This window comes from Lagenorhynchus albirostris, chromosome 12 (genome assembly GCF_949774975.1).
Source record: "Lagenorhynchus albirostris chromosome 12, mLagAlb1.1, whole genome shotgun sequence".
Taxonomy (NCBI): Eukaryota; Metazoa; Chordata; class Mammalia; order Artiodactyla; family Delphinidae; genus Lagenorhynchus; species Lagenorhynchus albirostris.
Window position 1 is genome coordinate 54,546,386 of NC_083106.1, and position 22,707 is coordinate 54,569,092.

The following is a 22,707-nucleotide window of genomic DNA, read 5'->3' on the forward strand; positions in this document are numbered from 1 at the left end:
TGTGCTGAGGGAGGGACTGGGGTTTATTTTGTGTTGACTGGGGTGCTTGTGGGGGTGTGGATGTAGAGACAGGAGTATGTGTGTAGAGAAGGGGTGTACGTGGAGGGAGAGACTGTGGAAGGTGTGTGTGTGTGTAGAGCCCAGAGTAGTGTGGAGGGATAGACAGAGGTGTGTGTGCAGGTGTGTGCACATGGAGAAACTGATTTGTGTGTGTGTGTTGAGAGATTGGGTTGTCTGTATGTTTTGGGCAATGGGAATGTGGGTGTGGTTGGAGGGAAGTGAGTGAGTGAGTGAGTGAGTGAGTGAGTGTGTGTGTGTGTGTGTGTGTGTGTGTGTGTGTGTGTAGAGATGGGAGTATGTGGGAACTGAAGGAGGGAAGAGGGTTTGGAGGGACATTAGGGGATGTGTGTGTGTGTGTGGAGAGACTAGGCTGTGCCTGCTTGTGGAGAGATGGGAGGTGTGTGGACGGAGAGACATTTCTCTGTGCGTGTATGGAAGGTGAAATTGATGTGTGTGTATGTGTGTATGTGTATGTGTGTATGTGTGTGTGTGTGTGTGTGACTGTTGAGGGAGAGAAGGATATGTGCATGCCAAGGGTTAGACTGGTGTGTGTGTGTGTACATGGATGCGGTTGTGTGTGGTGGGAGAGAAGAGTGTGTGAGTGAGCAGACTGGGGTTTGAGTGTGGAGTTAGATGGAGGTTTGGGTGAGTGTGGGGGAGAGACAGCTGTGTGTGTGTGGAGGGAGAGATGAGTTTGTGTGTTTGAGTGTGTGTGTAGAGATGGGCGTGTGTCTGGTAGGAGAAAAGGAGAACATGTACAGAGAGTGATGGACGGACAAATGGTGGTTGTGGAAGGAGAGATGTGTGTATGTGTGGGTGTGTTTGTATGTAGAGACGAGGGGGTGTGTAGGGAGAGGCAGGTGTATGTGTGTAGAGATGGGGGTGTGAGTGGAGGGAGAGATAGGCATGTGTGTGTATTCGTATGTGTGTACTGGAGAGATGAGGTTGTGGAAAGTGAGATGGTGTTGTGTGGGGTGTCTGTGTAGAGATGGGGCTGTTGTGTTTGAACAGACATACAAGGAGAATATGCGGGAGACACAGATGTGTGTTTGCATGGAGGTAGACATGGGTTTGTGTGTTTGTGTGTGTGTGTAAGACTGGCGTGAGCGTGTGGAGCGAGAGATGGAAGGAGTCTGAGGGTGTGTATTGGAAGAAGAGATACGGTGTGGGACTGTGTGTCCATATGTGTGCTGGAGACATTGGGGTGTTGATGTACACACAAGGAGAGACGGGGGTGTGTGTAGAGACACTGGGGTATGACTGTGGTTGGAGCATCAGTGGTGTGGAGGGCGAGTCGGGTGTGAGTTTATGTGTTTGTATGAGGACAGACTGGGTGGTGGGTGTGCCGGGGGACAGGGGAAGAATGTGTAGGGAGAGAACGAGGAGGGTGAAACCAATTTGTGTGTGTGTGTGTAAAGGGTGTTGTGTCAGAGTGGAGGGAGAGACAGGGAAGTGTAAATGGAGAGACACGTGTGTGGGTGTTTGTGAGCATGGGGAGACTGGGTTGTGTGTGTGTGTAGAGACCGCACTGTTTGTGGAGACTATGGTGTGTGTGTGTTTTCATGTGCATGTGGAGAGATGGGGTGTGTGTGTTTGTGGAGTGATGGTGGTGTGTGTGGAGGGAGAGCCAGGGTGTGTTTCTGGAAGGAGTGCTGGGTGTGTCTGTGTGGACTGACACATAGGTGTATGTGTGTGTGAGTGTGTGCGCCTCTTTGTGTGGAGAACGGGTTTTTAGTGTCTCTTTGTGTGTGCACCCATGGAGAGACTGGGGTGCATGTGGGTGTGTGTGGAGAAAGGGGTGTGTGGGTGTAGGTAGAAACAGGTGTATTTGTGTAGAGATGGGAGTGCGTGTGTGGATGGAGCGACAGGTGACTGTGCATGTATGTGTGTTGGTGGAGAGACGGGATTGGTTGTGGAGGGAAGGATGGGGTGTGTGTGTATTCAGAGAGACTAGGGTGTGCACGTGGAGGGAGAGATGGGTGTTTGTGTATATGTGGAGAGACGGGAGATGTGTGGAGAGAGGGGGGTTGTATGTGTGTTTGTGGAGAAACAGGAAGTGAGTGGAGGGACAGACAGGGGTGTCTGTGTGTATGTGGAGAGACTGGGGTGTGGTTGTGGAGAGCTGAGGCATGTGGAGCAAGAGATGGGTGTGTGTTGGGAGCAGGGGTAGAGAGATGGGGAGATGGGGAAAGAGACTGGGCTGTTCGGGTGTATGTGTGTGTGTGTGTAGGGAGAGACATGGTATGGGTCTTTGTGGGTGTGTATGTGTGTTGGAGAAACTGGGGTTTGTGTGTGTGTGTATGTTTAGAGAGACTGGGGAGTACGGGGATTCAGAGACAGGTGTTTGTGTGTCTGTCTGTGTGTAGGGACGGGGTGTCTGTGGAGGAAGAGAAGTGTCTGTGTGTGTGTGTATACGAGCACACAGGGGTGTGCGTGTGGAATTAGAGAGTGTGAGTGTGTGTGAGTGTGGAAGGAGAGACGGGGGTTGTGAAAGGACAGTTAGCAGGTGTATATGGAGAGTCGGGGGTGTGAGTGTGGACAGAGAACGGGGTGTTAGTCTGTAGAGAGACTGGAGTTTAAATGTGGAGGAAGAAATGGGTGTGTGTGTTTGTAGGGAGAGATGTGTGTGTGTGTAGCAAGAGAAGGGGAGATGTGTCCTGATGTGTGTGGTGGGAGATCTACAGTGTGGGTTGCTGTAAGGAGACACCAGAGCGGTGTGTGTGTGTGTGTGTGTGTGTGTGTGTGTGTGTGTACGTGTGGAGCGACTAGGGTGTGTACTGAGAGATGGGGAGACTGGAGGGAGACACAGGTGTGTGTGTAGCAAGAGATGGGGGCATGTGTAGTGATGTGTGTGGAGGGAGAGCTACAGTGTGGGTTGCTGTGAGCAGAGACCAGAGGGGTGTGTGTGTGTGTGAGTGTACGTGTGGAGAGCCTGGGGTGTGAGTGAGAAAGCAGAGATGGGAGGATGAGGACAGAGATTCGGGGGGGGGTGAAGGGAGAGAGAGATATGGTGTTTTTATGTGTGGAGTGATGGGTGTGTGAGGGTGTATGTGTGTGTGTAGAGCCTGGGGTATGTATGTGGAGGGAGACAGGTGTGTGAGTGTGTGGGGCAAGATGGGCATGTAACTGTGGAGGGAGAGGGGTGGGTGTGTGTGTGTGTGTGTGTGTGTAGAGACATCAGGTGGGCAAGCGGAATGATAGCTGTGTGTGGGTTTGTATATGTGTGGAGGGAGAGATGTTGTTTGTGTCTGTGGGGGTGTGTGTGCATGTATATGGAGAGATTGGTTGTGTGTTTGTTGAGTCTGTGGTGTGTGTGTGTGCGTAGAGACTAGTCTGTGCATGTGTGTGGAGAGAAGGGAGGTGTGTGGAGGGAGAGACGTTTGTGTCTGTGTGTGTGTAGGGAGAGGATGGGGGTGTGGAGGGAGAGATGGGTGTGGGTGTTTGTGATTGTGGGGAGATGGGTATGTGTCTGTGTATGTGTGTAAGGGTGTGTAGAGACTAGGTTGTGCGTGTGGAGGTAGAGATGAGGGTGTGGGTGAGGGAGAGATGGATGTGTTGTGTGTGTGTAGCGAGAATGTGTGTGTACGTGTACAGAGGGAGAGATGAAAGGGTTCGGGGGAGAGAAGGGGTGAGTGGGGGTATGTGTGTAGAGATGGGGTCGCCGTGTGGAGGAAATGATCGGAGTGTGGAGGGAGCAACAGGGGAGGTGTGGAGGGAGAAAAGGAGGAGCATGTAGACTGGGCAGGAATGGGGGGAGAAATGGGGGTTCTGAAAGGAGAGACGTGCATGAGCATGTGTGTGGAGACACGTTGTGGGTCTTAGTGTGTGTGTATGTGTGTTGGAGAGGCTGGGGATTGTGTTTGTGGAGACTGGGGTGTTTGGGTGGGTGTGGAGGTAGAGACGGGTGTATGTGTGTAGAGAAGGTGTGTGAGTAGAGGGAGAGAGTGTGGAAGGTGAGTGTGTTTGGAGAGACCAGAGGGGTGTGGAGGGATAGACAGGGGTGTGTGTGCATGTGGAAACATTGAAGTGTATGTGTGTGTGTTGAGAGACTGGGGTGTCTCTATGTTTCAGGCAATGGGTGTGTGTGTGTGTGTGTGTGTGTGTGTAGAAATGGGTGCATGTGGGAGTTGAGGGATAGAAGAGAGTTTGGAGGGAGAGTAGTGGATGTGTGTGTGGAACTAGAGAAGTGTTTGTGTGTGTGTGTGGAGAGACTAGGTTGTGCATGTTTGTGGAGAGACAGGAGGTGTGTGGAGGGATAGACGTTTGTGTGTCTGTGGAAAGTGAAACAGGTGTATTTAGGGAGAGATAGGGGTTGTGGAGGGAGACAGGTGTGGGTGTGTGTGATTGTGGGGAAATGGGAGTGTGTGTGTATATGGTTGTGTAGAGACTGGGTTGTGGGTGTGGAGGGAGAGAAAGGAGTAGGGAGAGATGGGTGTATGTGTGTGTGTGTAGGGAGATATGGGTGTGTGTGTAGAGATGGGAGTGTGTGTGTAAGGAACAACAGGGGGAGCATAGAGAGAGAGAGACTGGGCAGGATGGAGGGAGAAACAGGGATTGTGCAAGGACAGACATGTGTGTGTGTGTGTGTACAGCCTGACATATGGGTGGGGAGGGAGAGATCGGTTGAGTGTGTGGACCGAGATATGGGAAGTGTGTGTGTCTGTGTGTGTGTGTGTGTGTGTGTGTGTGAAGGGAGAGATGCACTGTGGGTCTGTGTTTGTGTGGAGAGAATGGTTTGTGTGTTTGTGTGTGGAAACTCGGCTGTGTCTGTGTTTCTGTGTACGTGTGCAGATATGGGGTGTGTGTGTAGGGAGAGATGTGTGTGTTTGCATGTGTGTACGGATGGGGAGACAGGTTTGTGTGTGTCTGGAGTGACAGTGTGTGTGTGCAGGGAGAGCTGGGGATGTTTGTGTGGTGGGAAAGACAGCTGTGTGTGTGGATGGAGACACTGTTTTGTATGTGAGAGAGTGTGGAGTGATGGGGGTGAGGGTGGGGAGAGTTGGGGTGTGTGTGTGGAAGAGAGTGTTGTGGAGAGATGGGTGTGGATGTTTGTGGAGATGTTTGTGTGTGTGTGTCTGCATGGGTGTGTGTAAGGAGAGATTGGGGGTGTGGAGGGAATTCAGGGTTGTGTGGGGTGTGTGTGGAGAAGGGCTTGTGTATGGAGAGACCAGGGTGAGTGAGTGAAGGGAGAGATGGATGGGTATGGGTGTGTGTGTGTGTGTGTGTGTGTGTGTAGACTAGGGTGGGGGTGTGAAGGCAGGGACAGGGGTGTGGGTGTGCTAGTGTGTGTGGAGAGGTGGGGTTTTGGTGTGTTTTTGGAGGGACGACTATGTGTTTTGTGTGGAGAGTTTGGTGTGTGTAGGTTTTAAGGGTGAGATGGGGGTTGTGGAGGGAGACACGGGTGTGTGTGTGGAGAGAGAGTCTGGGGTTGTGGATGGAGAGATGGAGTGTTTGTGGAGGGAGAAACAGGCGGGTATGTATAGGGAGATTCAAGGGGGCAGAGGCAGAGACAGGTGTGTGGGTGTTTTGTGTGTGGAAGGACGGGTTTTCGTGTGTGTGTAGATACTGGGGTTTAAATGTGGAGGGAGAGATGGTGTGTGTGTGTGGAGAGATGACAGGTGTGTAGAAGGGGAGAGGGGTGTGGTGTGTGAGATGCAGTTTGGCTCTTTGTGTGTGTGTGTGTATGTATTGAGTGAGAAAAGGTGCGTGTGTGTGGAGGGAGAGACAAGGGAGTGTGTGGAAAAAGAGATGGGGGGTGTAGGTGTGTGAGAGGAGAGATTCGGGTGTGGAGGGAGAGACAGGGTTCTGTGGGCGTATATGTGTGTAGAAAAGGGGTTGTTGTGTATAGAGAGAGAGAGACAGGGGTGAGTGAGTGGAGGGAGAGAGGTGTGTGTGTGTGTGTGTGTGTGTGTGTGTGTGTGTAGAGATGGGGTTTGGGTATGTTTTGGAGAGATGTGTGTGTCTGTGTGTGGAGGGAAAGATGGGTGTATAGAGGGAAAGACAGGGTGTCACTGTGTCTCTGAATGTGTGTATGTGTATGGATGGGGCTGTGTGTGGAGGGAGAGAATAGTGTGTGTGTGAGCAGACTGGGGTTTGAGTGTGGAGCTAGAGATGGGGGTATGGGTGTATGTGTTGAAAGACGGGTGTGTGTGTGTGTTTGTGGAGAGACTGGGCTTGGGCTCTGTTTGTGTTTACACTTGTGGAGAGACTGGGGTGTGTGTGAAGTGAGAGACATGGCTGTGTGGGGTGTGTGTGTGTACAGATGGGGTCGTTGTGTGTTTATGGAGAGATGGAAGTATAGGTGTGAAGGGAGAGACAATGTTGTGTGTGTTGTGTGTGTGTGGAGAGCTGGATGTGTGCAGGTTATCAGGGTAGGATGGGGGTGTTTGTGTGAAGGGAGAGACTGCTTTCTGTGTGTGTGTGTGTATAGGGAGACACGGGTGAGTGTGGGAGGAGAGACAGGTGTGGGTGTGTGGAGGGAGAGATGGGTTTGTGTGTGTGAGTGTGTGTGCAGAGATGTGAGTGTGTGTGGTAGGAGAAAAGGGGGAGCATGTACAGAGAGTGATGGAGGGACAAATGGAGGTTGTGGAAGGAGGGATGTGTGTATGTGTATGTATGTGTGTGTGTGTGTGTGTGTGTAGAGACTAGGGGGTATGGAGGGAGAGACAGGTGTATGTGTGTAGAGACGGTGGTGTGTGTGGAGGGAGAGATAGGCATGTGTATTTGTGTGTGTGTACTGGAGAGATGGGGTTGTGGAGAGAGAGATGATGTTGTGTGTGGGGTCTGTGTAGAGATGGGCTTGTTGTGTGTGAATGGACATACAAGGAGAATATGCGGGAGACACAGGGGTGTGTGTGCATGGAGGGAGAGATGGGTGTGTGTGTGTGTGTTTGTGTAGAGACTGGCATGTGGGTGTGGAGTGAGAGATGGGAGGAGTCTGAGGGTGTGTGTTGGAACAAGAGATGCGGGGTGGGTCTGTGTATCCGTGTGTTGGAGACACTGGGGTGTTTGTGTGCACACGTGGAGAGACGGGGGTGTGTGTATAGAGGTGGGGGTATGAGTGTGGATGGAGCAACAGTGGGGTGGAGGGAGAAAGGGGTGTGAGTTTATGTGTTTGTGTGAGGAGAGACTAGGGGGTGGGTGTGCAGGGGAGAGGGGAGGAATGTGTAGGGAGAGAACGAGGAGGGTGTGGAGGGAGAAACCGATTTGTGTGTGTGTGCAAAGAGTGTTGTGTGGGTGTGGAGGGAGAGACAGGGAAGTGTAAAGGGAAAGACGTGTGTGTGTGTGTGTGTGTGTGCAGGGGCAGACGGGGATGTGTGTAGAGATGGGGCTGTTTTGTGTGGAGAGCAAGATGGGTGTGTGTTTGTGTGTGTGTGAAGGGAGAGGTGTTATGAGTCCGTGTGTCTGTGCACGCCTGTGGAGAGACTGGTGTGTGTGTGTGGAGGGAGAGACGGGGGAGTTCTTTTTGTGTGGAGTGGCTGAGGTAGGCTTGTGGAAGGAGGAACAGGGGTGTGGGTTTTGTGTGTGTAGAGAAATGGGGTTTGGGTGTGTGCATTTGATGGTACAAAAATATTTAGTCCATAGCAGTTTCCGTGACCTGCCTCTATTATCCAGTGTTCTTCTTAATGTGTTAACTAGTCTTTTAATTAATGCTGAATTAATATTTTTATTTCATTTAATTATTGTATTTTTGTTAGTGGCTTCATTATTTTATGCAAGCAAATAGAGTATAAAATTAGATATACTCTTAGATAACTCTTATCTAAGTTCTTTAAAGTTCAGTTTTATGGAGAAGAGGAATCAGACTTTGGCAGGACTTGATTATCTTGAGTATTTTTCCAAGAAACCAAATGTGTTATCTAGAAACCTAATTCATTAGGCTTGACTAGTACGTCTTTGCCTAGTAACCTCTGGTTTAGAGGCAGAGCAGGGTTGGGAGGTGCATACCTGTCCTATTTGACTAGTGCTATTACCTTTCCCGTTCCTAACTCATCCCATATAAGAAGGCTTATAGCTCTAAGAGCTTATTGTCAAAATCAGTCAGCTTACATTTCTATTTGCTTAATGACTGAATATTTTCAATAGCAAAGACAAAGTGGCTTTAACCTAGTGATTAAGCAAATTAAATACAGAGAAGAAATAAAACTCATCTATGTAGGACATGTCTTACACAGAAGAAATTTTCTTTCAGAAAATAGAATATTTCAAAATCTGTTGGTCAGTCTTCTGATATTTCAAAGAAACAGAAAGTCAGATTTGTCCCATAATTCTGTGTGACTTGTCTATATATCACTGTCAAATAATAAAAGTATCTTTTTCTTTTGAAATGACTTTGATTTTAAATATAGTTCCCAGTTTCTTTAAGTAGATTAACAGTAAGGTTGCCTGTAAATTTTAAACTTAACATTTAATGTCGATTACCATATAAAACAATAATTTATCTTTCCTGTCCATGAATTTCTTGGATTTTGTTTTTCATTCTAATTTTGTTCCGTTTACAAATGTCTTTACCTTATAACTTTTCACAAGCTTCAGCAGAGACAGGAATTACAGGCTATTCAAAGGCTCAGGTAAATCCCAATGCTATTTATGGCTGGACATAATGCATCTCTTTAGAAATAGAGATTTCTGCAATAAAGACTCAAACAGGGCTTCCCTGGTGGCGCAGTGGTTGAGAGTCCGCCTGCCGATGCAGGGGACACGGGTTCGTGCCCCGGTCCGGGAAGATCCCACATGCCGCGGAGCGGCTGGGCCCGTGAGCCATGGCCGCTGAGCCTGCGCGTCCGGAGCCTGTGCTCCGCAACGGGAGAGGCCACAGCAGTGAGAGGCCCGCGTACCGCAAAAAAAAAAAAAAAAAAAAGACTCAAACAGAATTTTTAATATCTAACAGGTATAGTTACCTGTTCAGTCCACTATATAATTTTAATAGTCTCACAGAAAGCACACAAACTCTTTCTAATTTTTAGACTATTTACTTCTAATCTTTCCTTCTGCCTAACAGACCCAAGGTCCCCTAGCAATTCAGTCTTCCCTCCTCTTCAGATTCTTAGAGAGGTACATTACTCGTTCAGGTCTTTAGGGACAACTTAGTGTGCTGCAGTGAGTATTAACATTGAGAAAAACATTTACTTTAGAAAAAAGAGATCACACTTATACTATTAGACCCTGTAAATCTAATTTTTATTTTCACCAAATTGATGTTTGCACATACTTTCAAAAACTACACTGAAGAAATCAAAGAGGATATCAAAAAATACCTAGACAAAAATGAAAATGAAAGCGCAATGATCTAAAACCTATGGGATGCAGCAAAAACAGTTGTAAAAAGGAAGTTTATAGCAATACAATCTTTCCTCAGGAAACAAGAAAAACCTCAAATAAACAACCTAACCTTACACCTAAGGCAATTAGAGAAAGAACAAACAAAACCCAAGTTACTAGAAGGAAAGAAATCCTAAAGAGCAGAGCATAAATAAGTGAAATAGACAAAGAAAGTAATAGCAAGGATCAATGAAACTAAAAGCTGGTTCTTTGAAAAGATAAACCTGATAAACCTTTAGCCAGACTCATCAAGAAAAACAAAGGGAGAGGGCTCAAGTCAGTAAAATTAGAAATGAAAAAGGAGAAGTTACAAAGGACACCACAGAAATACAAAGGATCATAAGAGACTACTATAAGCAACTATATACCAATAAAATGGACAATCTAGAAGAAAGGGACAAATTCTTAGAAAGGTACCATCTCCCAAGACTGAAGCAGGAAGAAATAGAAAATAGGAACAGACCAATCACAAGTACTGAAAAGCTAAATAGTGTTGGAAGGATGTTAGTAATAACAGTAATGCCCTATTCCATCCCTTCCCAGCTCTAGTATTTGTCCTCAGGATCAACCTCTTCCAAATTTCAAAAATTTTTGGTACATATCTTGCTATTCCAGATAGTGTGCTTACTCTGAGAGCTCTTGATTTACTCCGTTTTGACATAAATATAACCAATTTTATTAGAGTAAATCAGTGTCTGGTTCCCTTATACTTTCATTCCCCTTGCAGCCTCTATGTTCTTTTAAAGCTGTTTATTCAATCAATACTCAGTGTTCTATTACATTAATATAGATATGGCTCAGAGCTGAGCCAATTAGTATACCATAACTACATTTCCCGCACCCTGGAATACGTTTAGTCAATTTGGTTAGCTATATAGTATACCAAAGTTATTTTACTTTCCTCTGGAATTTGCTTTCCAATGTATTTAATTATTGTTAGGCTTTTTTTAAACAATTGCTAATCTTCCCAAACACTAGTAGCATTTAACTCAGTTTATCACAAATTAAAGGGCATTTCTTTTCTTTAAGACTTAGCTTGCATGACAGTTTTCAGGGCCTGTCCATTTATATTCTGGAATGAGGCACTGGCAAACTTTTTGGATACTTTCTGCTCATAGATGGGATGCCAGCGACTGGGCATCACCATGGGTCAAACGTTCAATGAGGCAGCTGTTTCACTGTGGACTTTCCAAGGTTAGTATGACTTGATTTTTCAAGCACTTAATGTAGAGAAAAAGTCTTCAGTTCCCTGCTTACGACTGTATTTATTTTTTCTATTTCTGCATAAAAAAGTTAACACAAATGTAGTGGTTTAAGCAAAACATTATCTCACAGTTTCTGTGGATCAGGAGTCTGGGAATACCTAAGCTGGGTCCTCTGCTCATATCTTCCAAGGCTTCAATCAAGATAGTAGGTCAGGCTGACTTCTCATGGGGTGCTTGAGGTTGTCTTTCAAGCTAGGTAAGATTGCGAGCAAAATTAAGATTGCTGGCAGAATTCAGTTTCTTAGTTGTAGGACTGAGGTCCGCAGCCCCTAGAAGCTGTCTATGTCCATAGGCTGTTCGTAACATGGCTGTACGCTTCAAGGCCAGTAGAAGAGCTCAGGGCTTCAAAGAAGGATCAAGACCTCTTTTTAAAAATTCATCTAATTAGGTCAGGCCTATCCTGGATAACTCCCTTTGATTAATTCCAAGTCAGCTGGATTTAATTCCAAGTCACCTTATTTACATCTGCAAAGTCTTTCCACCTTTGTGATATAAATAGGGGAATGATCACTAATGTATTCACAAGTCTGATCCCACTCAAGGGAAGGAGATTGTATATGGGTGTGAGTCAGTGGGAATCATCTTAAGAATTCTGTTTCCCACAGAGTTCTAAGTGTGTCTGTTGGTGGGGGAATTCAATTCAGCCCATAACATGTTCCTAACTACAAATGGAACATTTAAAAATTGTTTTTCTGTTTGCCGTTGATATATTTATCCACAATTGATTTGTATACTGACCTTGTGCCCAGCAAAATTACTAATTTCCTCTGATTTCTAATATTTTAGTGCAATTTAAAAAGTTTTGTACATATGTAATCATGCAATTGGTGGATAACAGTGCTTTATTTATTCCCCTCCAGTAATTATAGTTTCTATTACTTCCATTACATTAACGCTTAGGCTAGGACCTCTAATATTATAATAAAATTCATCATAGTGGGCATCCATTTGTTTTTGGAAGGCAAGATTAACATTTCACCATTGTGATTTATTATAGTATTTTCTTGATCTTTTATCACATTAAGTGATTTCCATAACTGACTAAGGTTTTCATGAATATATATTGAGTTTTATCAATTTTCAAATGTATTTATATGATTTCTTTCTTTAAAAATTTCCCATTATTTGTGCCAATGAATTTCCTCCAGTTAAATGAGTCTGAGCTTCACTGTTTTAGAGGAGGGGGGATGATTATGCCTCCTAAAACACAAAATGCTTCCTTGAGATTCTAAGATACCAGTGTTCAGTGCAAATCCCTAAGGTATTAAAGCATACAGCATGTTGTCAAGTTCCTCAATGTAAAATGTTACTTTGAATATCTTTAACACTTGCAAAGTCCACTCTTGTGACTTTTGCCTTTTTAGAGCGAATCCAATAAATCTTTGATGTGATCCTGAGCACACTCAAAGGCCTGAAGGGTAATTCAGATACACACATAATGCAAATCTTACCTGACATCAAGCTTTAGTCATTAGCAAAGACTCCAAAAGAGAAGAAATAGTCGTATACTGTGTTCACTTGTATACTCAGTGTTCAACTCCATGTCCAAGAGGCCCCAAATCTATCAGACCCAGCCACCTAAGTCCCCTGCTTTTCCTTACCAGGATGTTTTGGATTCAGAGTGATGACAGTGAAAGCAATTCAGTTCAATCTAGTAGCTTAGCTTTTAGGGTCTAACTCACTAGTTATAGCTAAAAAGCCTGTATTCTTCAGCACATTTGAGATTCATTATCTACAATTATAGGTCTATTTACCAAGAAAATCCCAACATTGGTATATTCTATTAAAACTACTCCCTAGAAAATAATCAGTATATAGCTAGAATATATCAGTATATAGCTAGAATATCTTTACTTATCTTCCAGCCAGTATGTTTACATGGATCTCTAGTCAAATTCAAAACAGTTTCACCTGCCACCAAGGAAGGAGCAAAAGTCACCATTCTACTACTTTGAAGAGCTTTCCCTTTGATTCTCATAGGGCTTAGTTTATTTTAGCCAATTGTGTGTTTCCATGACATGTTATAGACTGCCAAAACTGTCACTTCCCTTAAAGACGTTTAGTACTCTGTCCAAACTCAGCCTTCACTTCTATTTCATCACGTCTTCTGAGGAAAACCTATTCATATCATCAGAAGTTAGGATGTTCTTTCCCAAAACAGAAATTTACGCTACTATTATCCTAGTATAACACTTACATTCAGCTTGAATTCTAATAACGTTTGGAATTGCAACTCTTAAAGAAAAAATTCCCTAAAAGCTTTTAGTACTTTTCTCATGTCACAAATTAATGCCCCTAAAATAATCTACGTGCCTCCTCTTTTGAAGTGAGTTTTGTATAATTAGTTTGATGTATTATTTTATTAAGAGATTAATATTAATTTATTCCAGTCCTAAGCAAAGAGAGCCTTAAACTGGGCTTGTCAAATGATCCTTTTATTATACCAACCCCTAAGAAGTGACAGTTGTTGCCTTGAGACCATTATGAAGGACTCCAAAGCTAAGACCAGATTTAGCAGGAAATAGTTTGAAAACTCATTAATGATGTCTGCCCTAAGTATACAAGAGAAGAGGGGTAGCAAGTATACTCAGAACCTGTTTTAAATTCTTTTTAAACAGTTTTTTTACGTTAAAAGACAGTTTAAAAGTCCAAACACACATAAAAACTTATAGGACAACTAAAAATTGTAGATTTTGAAATGATCACTAGAGACGACTTATTTTTAAGGATGAAAAACTGCAAAAGGAGGAAAGAGTACACAATGGATAAAAGTCTCTTTAGTAAGTGGTGCTGGGAAAACTGTACAGCCAAATATAAGACAATGAGACCAGAAATTCCCTCACACCGTATACAACAATAAATTAGAGACCCAAGTGTAAGAACTGATACCATAAAACTCCTAGAGGAGAACATAGGCAGAACACTCTTTGACATAGATTGTAGATCAAAAAATATTGCTGTCTCCTAAGGAGAAAGCAAAGCAAAACAACAAATGGGACCTAATTAAACTTAAGCTTTTGCACAGCAAAGGAAACCATCAACGAAAAGACAGCCTACTGAATGGGAGAAAATATTTTCAAATGATATAACAAGGGGTTAATATCCAAAATGTTTAACAGCTCATACAACTCAGTAACCAAAAAGCAAACCATCCAATCAATAAAAGGGCAGAAGACCTAAATAGACTTTTCCAAAGATGACATACAGATAGCCAACAGGCACATAAAGATTCTCACCACAACATCACTAATCAGGGAAATGCAAATCAAAACTACAATGAGGTTATCACCTCACACCTGTCAGAATGGCTATCAAAAAGTCAACAAATAAATGTTGGCGAGAATGTGGAGAAAAAGGGAACACTTACTTGTACATTGCTGGTGGGAATGTCAACTGGTTCAGCCACTATGGAAAACAGTGTGGAGGTTCCTCAAAACTAAAAGAATTATTGTATGATCCACCAACGCCACTCCTGGGTGTATATCCAGAAAAAACTAATTTGTAAAGATACATGCACCCCAATGTTCATAGCAGCACTATTTAACAATAGTCAGTACATGGAAAAAACCCAAGTGCTCATCGACAGACAGGTGGATTAAGATATATCTATATATCCACAGTTCATTATTACTCAGCCATAAAAAAAGAATGAAATTCAGCCATTTGCAGCAACATGAATGGACCTAGAGAATATTATGCTTAGTGAAATAAGACAGAGAGACAAATACTGTATGATATCACTTATATGTGGAATCTAAAAAAATAAATGAATGTCTATAGCAAAACAGAAACTGACTCACAGGTATAGAAAACAAACTAGTGGTTACCAGTGAGGAGAGTGAAGGAGGGAGGGTGCTGGGCTGCACCCTACAGGCCTGCAAGCCTTGGAGTTGCTCAGCCTTGAAAACAAAGAAAGAGCCCAGAGACAGTGACAGAACATCAACAGTTGATTGGATAGAGGATCTTACACATTTGAAGCAGAAAGTCCTGGGGCAACACCTCACTTTGGCTGGCTGGCTGGCATGCCCACCATGGCAGCCATCTTCGCTACTCAGAGGGGGAGGCAGCGGCTACCATTTATGGGGAACTGATGTCAGGCTGGCTCATCAGTTACCAGGGAAACCAGAAGGTGGGGCATGTCCCTCACAGCCCCTCAGGTTAAGGAGCTTCCCGAGGGCAGAGGTTTCCCTTTAATAAACTAGCAGGTAGAGCCATTCTGGCCTAAGTATTAGAACAATCACTAGCTGGGCAAGCACGTTCATGTGAGTGGGAAGTAGGTGAAGCAGGGACTGGTTGAGCAGGGACGTACAAAGAGCAAGAAAACAGCCATCTTGAGCGGCCTGACCATATACTTCACCCCCAATTACCCTGCAGGACCCTTACCATCTTGTTCTGTCCCTCTTCTGCAGTATCCCTGGGTCAGGTATGTAGAGGTGTACTGCAACCAAATACAATATAAATACAAAACAAATGCAATATAGAGTCCAAGGGGGGGCAAATTTCAGAGCCAGGTGCTTATCGGGTCAATTTTTCATGGAAGTCCAGAGGAAGACGACAAGGGCATCTCACTGTAGACCAAGCAATTAAACTCATTTAGCAGCGAGGCCACCTTTGTCGCCCAGTCACTCAGACTAGGGATCAAATGTGAGATGTGTAACAGGCACAATACAGAAAGATCAAGACCGTTAAGCAAAATACAAGCAGTGATAGCATTCTGAGATAATACCACCCCTGCCTATGGTTTGTCCTGGCCCATATTACCATACTGCCTGTCCACCTTCAGTCCCCACAGCTGGGGCAGAATCCTGGAGAATCAGTTTAAGAGACCACAGGGTTCATATAATGGTGCCTTTCTCCAGTAGGGGGCCTGGATTAATTACTTAGCAGTCTTACCTGGGACGGGGTAGAACACAGGTGAAATCTAAGACCCTTTCTTATCCTGTTCTCCATGTGCAGCAACAAACCCAAACCACCGTGGCCGTACCTGCCAGTCCTAGGGCCATTTTGTGTGTGCCCCTGTAGGTAGATGCTGCAGCAAGGGCAAAAACAGCTGAACTCGGGTTGCGCTGACTAGTTGCTTCTGGATTAATGCGGCACAGGCACGGGGATGATTGCTCCTGGGATGTTTCCACCTGTGGAGAGAGGTTTCCCTCGCCTCAATTGTTGTTTAAGTAGCCCCGTCATCCTTCCAATGATCCTGGCAGCAGTGGGGTTGCAGGGCAGGTGGAAACGCCAGGGTATGTCACTTTTATCAGCCCATTGCTGAACTTCATGGTGGGTAAAGTGGGTGGAGTTTTGCATTGCTGGAAGCCTTAGGTAGGCGTTCTGTAATGTCTTGCACCTGTTGTAACTTGCTGTAGATTGAACAGAGCTGTTGTTCCACCACACCGTATCCAGAAGCCCGAGGGAACTCTTATTATTTTGCTATTGCCACAGGACCCAAACCAAACCCTTTGGGGTAACTGGCCAAGTCCAATTCACAAGCCTGTGCCTAAGTTAATATCCCTGAAGCCTGTGTCTGTAACTATTTAGCGGTGGTGGGTCAGGGGTATGCTTGTCTTACCCCAACAGGTGACACCCAAGTATTTGGTAAGTAATCCAGGCCCTTGCATTTTGTCTGTATTCAGCGTCCAGCCCCCCATGCAGTCAAATGAGCCACAAGCACAGGGCTGCTACTTTTAAACTGGAAAGAGCCTCTGGGGATATCATCAATATGATGGAAAAGAAACACATTTCGTGGTGATCAGCTGCAGAGGGCCTCACAGGCTAGTGGATGACCACCTCAAGATTACCCCTCAAAACTACTTCCCGATGTCTCGGGCACTCACGGGAATTTCCTCAGCCTCCTAGATAGCTCACCAGTTGCTGGGCTGCACCCTGCAGGCCTGCAAGCCTTGCAGTTGTCCAGCCGCGAGACCAAGGAAATTGCCCAGAGTCAGTGACAGGGACCCTAGTGGCTTATCGGATAGGGAAATCTCACATGTCTGAAGCAAAAGATCCTGGAGTGACACCACATCTTGTGTGTAGGGCGGACGGGCGGGCAGGCGTGCTGGCAGGAGTACTGGCCGGCTACAGCAGCCATCTTTGCTACTCAGGTAAGGAGGAGGGGCAGCCTACCATTTATAAGGGGAATTGACGACTGGTTGGCTCATCAGTTACCAGGGAAACCAGAAGGTGGGGCCTGTCCCTCAGCCACTCAGGTTAGGGAGCTTCACAAGGGCAAAGGTTTTCCTTTAATAAAATAACAAGTAGGGAGCGGGCGGGGGCGGGGGTGGGGGTGGGGGTGGGGGCCGGGGTGGGGGTGGGGGACTTCCCTGGTGGTGCAGTGGTTAAGAATCTGCCTCCCAATGCAGGTGCCACGAGTTCGAGCCCTGGTCCAGGAAGATCCCACATGCCGCGGAGCAACAAAGCCCAGTGCACCACAACTACTGAGCCCACACGCTTAGTGCCCGAGCTCCACAACAAGAGAAGCCACGGCAATGAGAAGCCCGCACACCTCAACGAAGAGTAGCTCCCACTCACCACGCCTAGAGAAAGCCCACGCAGCAACGAAAGCCCAATGCAGCCAAAATTAATTAATTAATTAAGTTAAAAAAATAGCAGATGGAGCTGTTCTGGCCTAAGGATTAGAACAATCACTAGCTAGGCAGGGGGGAAACACATTCATGTGAATAGGTTATAGGTGAAGAAGAGACTGGCCTAGAAGGGGACGTAGAAAGAGCAAGAGAACAGCCATCTTGAGTGGCCTGACCATACAGACAGGCAAGATAGGGGTATGGGATTAAGAGATACAAACTACTATATATAAAACAGGTAAGCGACAAGGATATATCATACAGCACAGGGAATTATAGCCATTATTTTATAATAACTTTTAATGGAATATAATCAATCACTATGCTGTACACCTGAAATTAGTATAATCATAAACCAACTATACTTCAACACAAAATTAAAATAAAAAAGAAAAACTGAATAATATATTATCTTTTAAGAGCTTATTGAGTTTTAATTATAGCATATCATCAAAAGGATCTGTGTTTAATGGAATTTGTTAAAATAATCCAGGCAGTTTTCCCTACATAAGATTTTGCATGATAATTTTCATACTTTGTATTATAACGGATTACCTTTACTGCTTTTTTGTTCCATGACCACCTGCTCAGTTCTGCTGTGTTGCACCTAAATACTGAGTCATTGTGTTAAATCATCTATAGAATCTTCCGAAATGGAATACATCTGAGAAAGAAAGCAAAGATTAGAAATGCAAATGATATAATTGCTGCTTTGCGTGTTGTTATATTAACTTTTTCTTTCTTTAATTTACTTTGCATGAGAAAATCAGATGATTTTGAATTATTCACTACATTTTCTTCCAATGTGAACCTCTTTTTATTGTGATTAGATTTTCACATTAAGTGCTAATGCTTTTTACTAAGAAGCAGGTTAATTGTACCATCTATTTTCAATTAGCCCTAATAGGGTGCATGTGTAGCTGCAGAGTGTATTGTGCACGTCCTTATAGAAGTGAGGAAATGGAGTAAAAGCTATTATTTTGATGTCCTGATAAATTATACTCCATATTATGTTAGATTAACAAAATGAATGACTAATGTTCCATGTACACATGAGCTGTGACAGCATTTTTGACACAATATATCTGAATACTAGCTAATATCCAATCTTTTTTATATTAAATGCAAATTAAATCTGGATTATTTCATCACCTTTAGTTACTGACTTCTAAAAGGTGATATATATATATATAGTCACTATTGACTTTTCAGTACTAACCAGGCAAATTCTAAAATATTTAGGTTGTTTGTTATTATATGAGAACATGTATGGCAAACCTTATAGGAAGCTATAGAAGTAAATGCATTTTTCTTAGTTTACTGTGAAATGGAATGTAAACTTTTACTTTTGGAATTGTGAATTACTCGTATAGTTCATTGATCAAAAGCAAAATATATATATATGATATATATGGAATTTTATTACATATACTTATGAAAATTTCCTGAACAACAATGAAAAGGCTAATTTTTAATGGTTAATAAGAATTAGAAAATCTAGTAACTGGGAATGTTTACATTAATTATGCTTTTAAAAGATCAGATTTTTCATTTGCCGTATTTTGTAGATTGTTTTAATTCAGGAACACCAATAAATCTAAAATCTATCAAACAATGGTTTTGGGAGAGGTGATTGCAGTTAAGCAACAATTCTTAAGTACTGAAGTATCATACTATATACTTATATATCTATATATCTGTATAACTCTTTATATATAATACTATATATCTGCCAATGTTCTAGTTCATTTTCAAAAATCTAATCCGATTCTAAGATGATGATTTCACTAGTGTTTGCCTCTTTTCTTTGTCAAAACCAAATTAAATGACCCCAGAAATATTAAACTTTTAAAAAGTACAAGAATTCTAGAGAGTGAAGGTATTACATTGCTCTATCTAAAATAAATTTTAGAAGCATTCTATAAAATAACTATCCATTGAATATTTTTAATCCAGATTAATGAATTAATTCTGGAAATTTCAATAGCAAGGGGAGTGGTTTCTTTGTTTTGTTTTTTTGCAGTACGCGGGCCTCTCACTGTTGTGGCCTTTCCTGTTGCGGAGCACAGGCTCCGGACGCGCAGGCTCAGCGGCCATGGCTCACGGGCCCAGCTGCTCTGCGGCATGTAGGATCTTCCTGGACCGGGGCATGAACTCGTGACCCCTGCATCGGCAGGTGGATCCTCAACCACTGCGTCACCAAGGAAGCCCGCAAGGAGAGTTTTTAAAATTCATTTAGCCTAGAATTTTCAAAATATATTTAATCATATAAACCATTTTTTTTTTTACTAACACTGTTGATCTAATTGTTCTCAAAAAAGGGGTTGAAAACAACTTTATAAACTCAAGGGAATCAAGAGAAATGACAGAATAAGTAATAACAAGTCACATAAAATTACATATTAACATTTGAACACAAAATCAGGTTGAAGCTATTTTAGGTCAGCAAGGGCCATCAAAACTTAAAAAGATTATTAGTGCATACATTTATGCAAAGGAGAAAATCACATGATAATTGCAACATCTTAAATGTCATTTGATAAAAACAAATACAATTTCTTCTGTGTAGAAGTTCATGTTAATTGTAGAATGAAAGGAAACTTCCTTAACATGAAGAGTCTTAGAATACTAAAGAAAGTATCAAGTCTAGTGATTACACATGAAGGAAATACTTAAATACAATTTGAGGTATTGCAAATGAAATGCTTTTTCAAAAAACTGTGAATATCAGAATTACCTATGAAATTTTTCAAGAACTAGGAAATTTTGATCCAGGAATTCTGTGTGTATCCATATTTTTAAAATATTTACTTCAGTATTAATAATAACAATAATGATTATAATAATGAACACATATTGAGTGATTTCTCTGAACTCTTCTACATTTTTAAAGATACAAATTCTTTAATACTTACAAAATCTGTAAAAGATAGGAGCTATTATTATTTCATCTTACAGATGAGGAAACAAAGATGCAAAGAAGCTAAAGAAATTGTCTACATCCTCTATGAAACAAACACCAGGACTCCATTCACTAGCTTAGAGTTGATCTTATTTTTGAAAATGGATCAAAATTTCAGGCACAAGTCTCACTGGACCTATATTTAAAACCATTTAAAGTTAATTTTAAATATTTTTCGTGGGTAATACTTTGAGTTTATGTGAATATCTTATTTCTCACAAAATATACACCAAAGAATTTATTTTGATTCTTGCATAAATCAATTATTACCATGATGGTTGTCCAACGTTGATTTTCTAATTCAATCATTTCTCTATTTTATTAGCTGGCATTCTACTAACAATGTAGAATCTTTGTTTCTTTATGTTCTTTTGTTCTTTGTTTCTTTCTTCCTTTTTTTTTTTGGTTAATACAGTCTCCTAAATTCCTTTTTTTATTTAGTGATGTATAATCCTTCACTCATTACTTCTTATGACCAAAGTTTCCCAGTTTTACTAGGTTCCTATCCTCTTTTCACCTGTCAGATCATACTTAGAGAATTTTCTTACTTTCTGCAGAAAAGATATTTCAGGGTCACCGTACTCTGTCCTTGCTCCAGCTCTGTAATCAGCCACTTACCTCCAAGAATTTCTAGTTCCTAATGCTAGGCACTAAGTGTACTCTGAAACTGAAGTGTCATTGATTATAAGTCCTCAATAAATATTGGTGGAATTAAACATGTGACAAACTATTTTGATATAATTATTGATGAATATAAATAAAATGTTAATATAAATATGTTAGGCATATTTTAAAATAATATAATCTGTTCTTATGCAAATGAAACATTTACAAATTTTTATTTTAAATGTATATTAAATTATCTATATCATGTGAGGAGAAAATGAGGTAAATCATTCTTAATAGGCAAGGGAAACTAAAAATAGTTGGCAGAAACTAAATTTTTGAGACATGACTATCCTCTCCCGTTGCAGAGCACAGGCTCCAGACGCGCAGGCTCAGCAGCCATGGCTCACGGGCCTAGCCGCTCCGTGGCATGTAGGATCTTCCCGGACCGGGTCACGAACCCGTGTCCCCTACATCGGCAGGCGGACTCCCAACCACTGCGCCACCAGGGAAGCCCAAAAACATGACTATTTTTAATTCCAGATAAATCTATAATCTGAAAAATAGGTTTTTACAAATTTTCTATATGCTTATGATATAGAAATTTGTGTGTGAATGGTGAATAATTAAAGGATTGCATCTGATTACATTGGGTTAAATATTTTTATAAGAAAAAAGCTATTAAAATTAATCCAAATGACCAACATAACAGTTTAAAAGAAACATGTGCTTTAATTTGTTAAGCTCTAACCTTTTATGTATTAGAAAAATACTTTGACACAAACACTTTACAAATGTCAGCAGAAAATCTATATTCCATTTCTTCACATTGGTTTTGTGACATTGTGTTTGCTGATATTTGACAACGGATAAGCTGGGATTGATTTCTTCTGCCACCGCTTTTTTTCTGTTGTATTATGGGAAGTTAAAGGACTGAAGTGAACTGAGTCCCTCACAACCCCATAGTCACTCATGTGGGCAAACCTACAAAAGGTAAACCTGTGTACTCTCTGGGTCTCAAGGGTCAGTAGAAACTTTCAGAATAGCACAAATTGAAGGAATTTTCCAAATTTAAAATCTGTGAAGAAGAGAGGTACTTAATGAATACCTTATAAAAAGGATTTCAAAATCTAAATGGATTTTAATTAAATTTCTTTTTCTCACCCGCAGATAAATGTCCATGTCTTCTATTGGCAGTGGAAAAGCACAAGCCATTGCATTAGAACTCAGCTGTCTTTTGCCTCAGGTCCATAGGGCAAGGAATGTGGAAAGGCATTCCCTGAAGACTGAGCTGTGTGAGTGATCAGAACGGGTATTTAGGACTAGGTTGATGCTAGCTCTCTATACTCTGGATCCTAAGTGACAGATGTTCATATGCATTTTATTGTGACGTGTGTGTGTGTGTGTGTGTGTGTGTGTGTGTGTGTGTGCGCGCGCGAGCGCCCTTAAACCACCTTACCAATCTTGGAGCTCGTGAACCAGTTCTTTCTGCCCAGGTCTGAGGACATACATATCTTGGAAATCTGGACTTGAAATGCTATGCCATTTTTTCTTTTGTATTTATGAATCATGAGGACCTAATTAAATAATAGTTTTAATATATGTTTTTTGAACATTTATGTAATTTGAATTTTAGTGTTCTGCATATTAAGTGTGTGCATCTTAAAGTCCTCAGAAATGGATTACTTGAGTGTTGTAAATGCTGAGTTTAAAAATACCACCTCTTGTGAGGCTGCTACCTTCTAGGAAAATTTCTGGTTTATATGCTGATGTTAATTTTTTAAATGACATGGATCAATGACCAAAGAGTTTAAGTATTTATTTCCCTGGATATATATTATCCTATTGCTTAGTAGATGTCAATGATACGATACTTATACCTTTCTGATTAAGTGCCTGTTGAACTTTAGACTGCAAT

The 22,707-nt window shown here is 42.4% G+C and overlaps 1 long non-coding RNA gene across 1 annotated transcript in view; it reads right to left on the bottom strand.

The window, feature by feature from the left end:
* Positions 1-14,097, bottom strand: part of LOC132530903 (uncharacterized) — an 82,423-nt gene extending 68,326 nt beyond the window's left edge. The window contains exon 1 of the long non-coding RNA XR_009543940.1: positions 14,014-14,097. This is a non-coding gene — a long non-coding RNA (uncharacterized LOC132530903). The remainder of the gene's footprint in view (positions 1-14,013) is intronic.
* Positions 14,098-22,707: the final 8,610 nt, after the last annotated feature.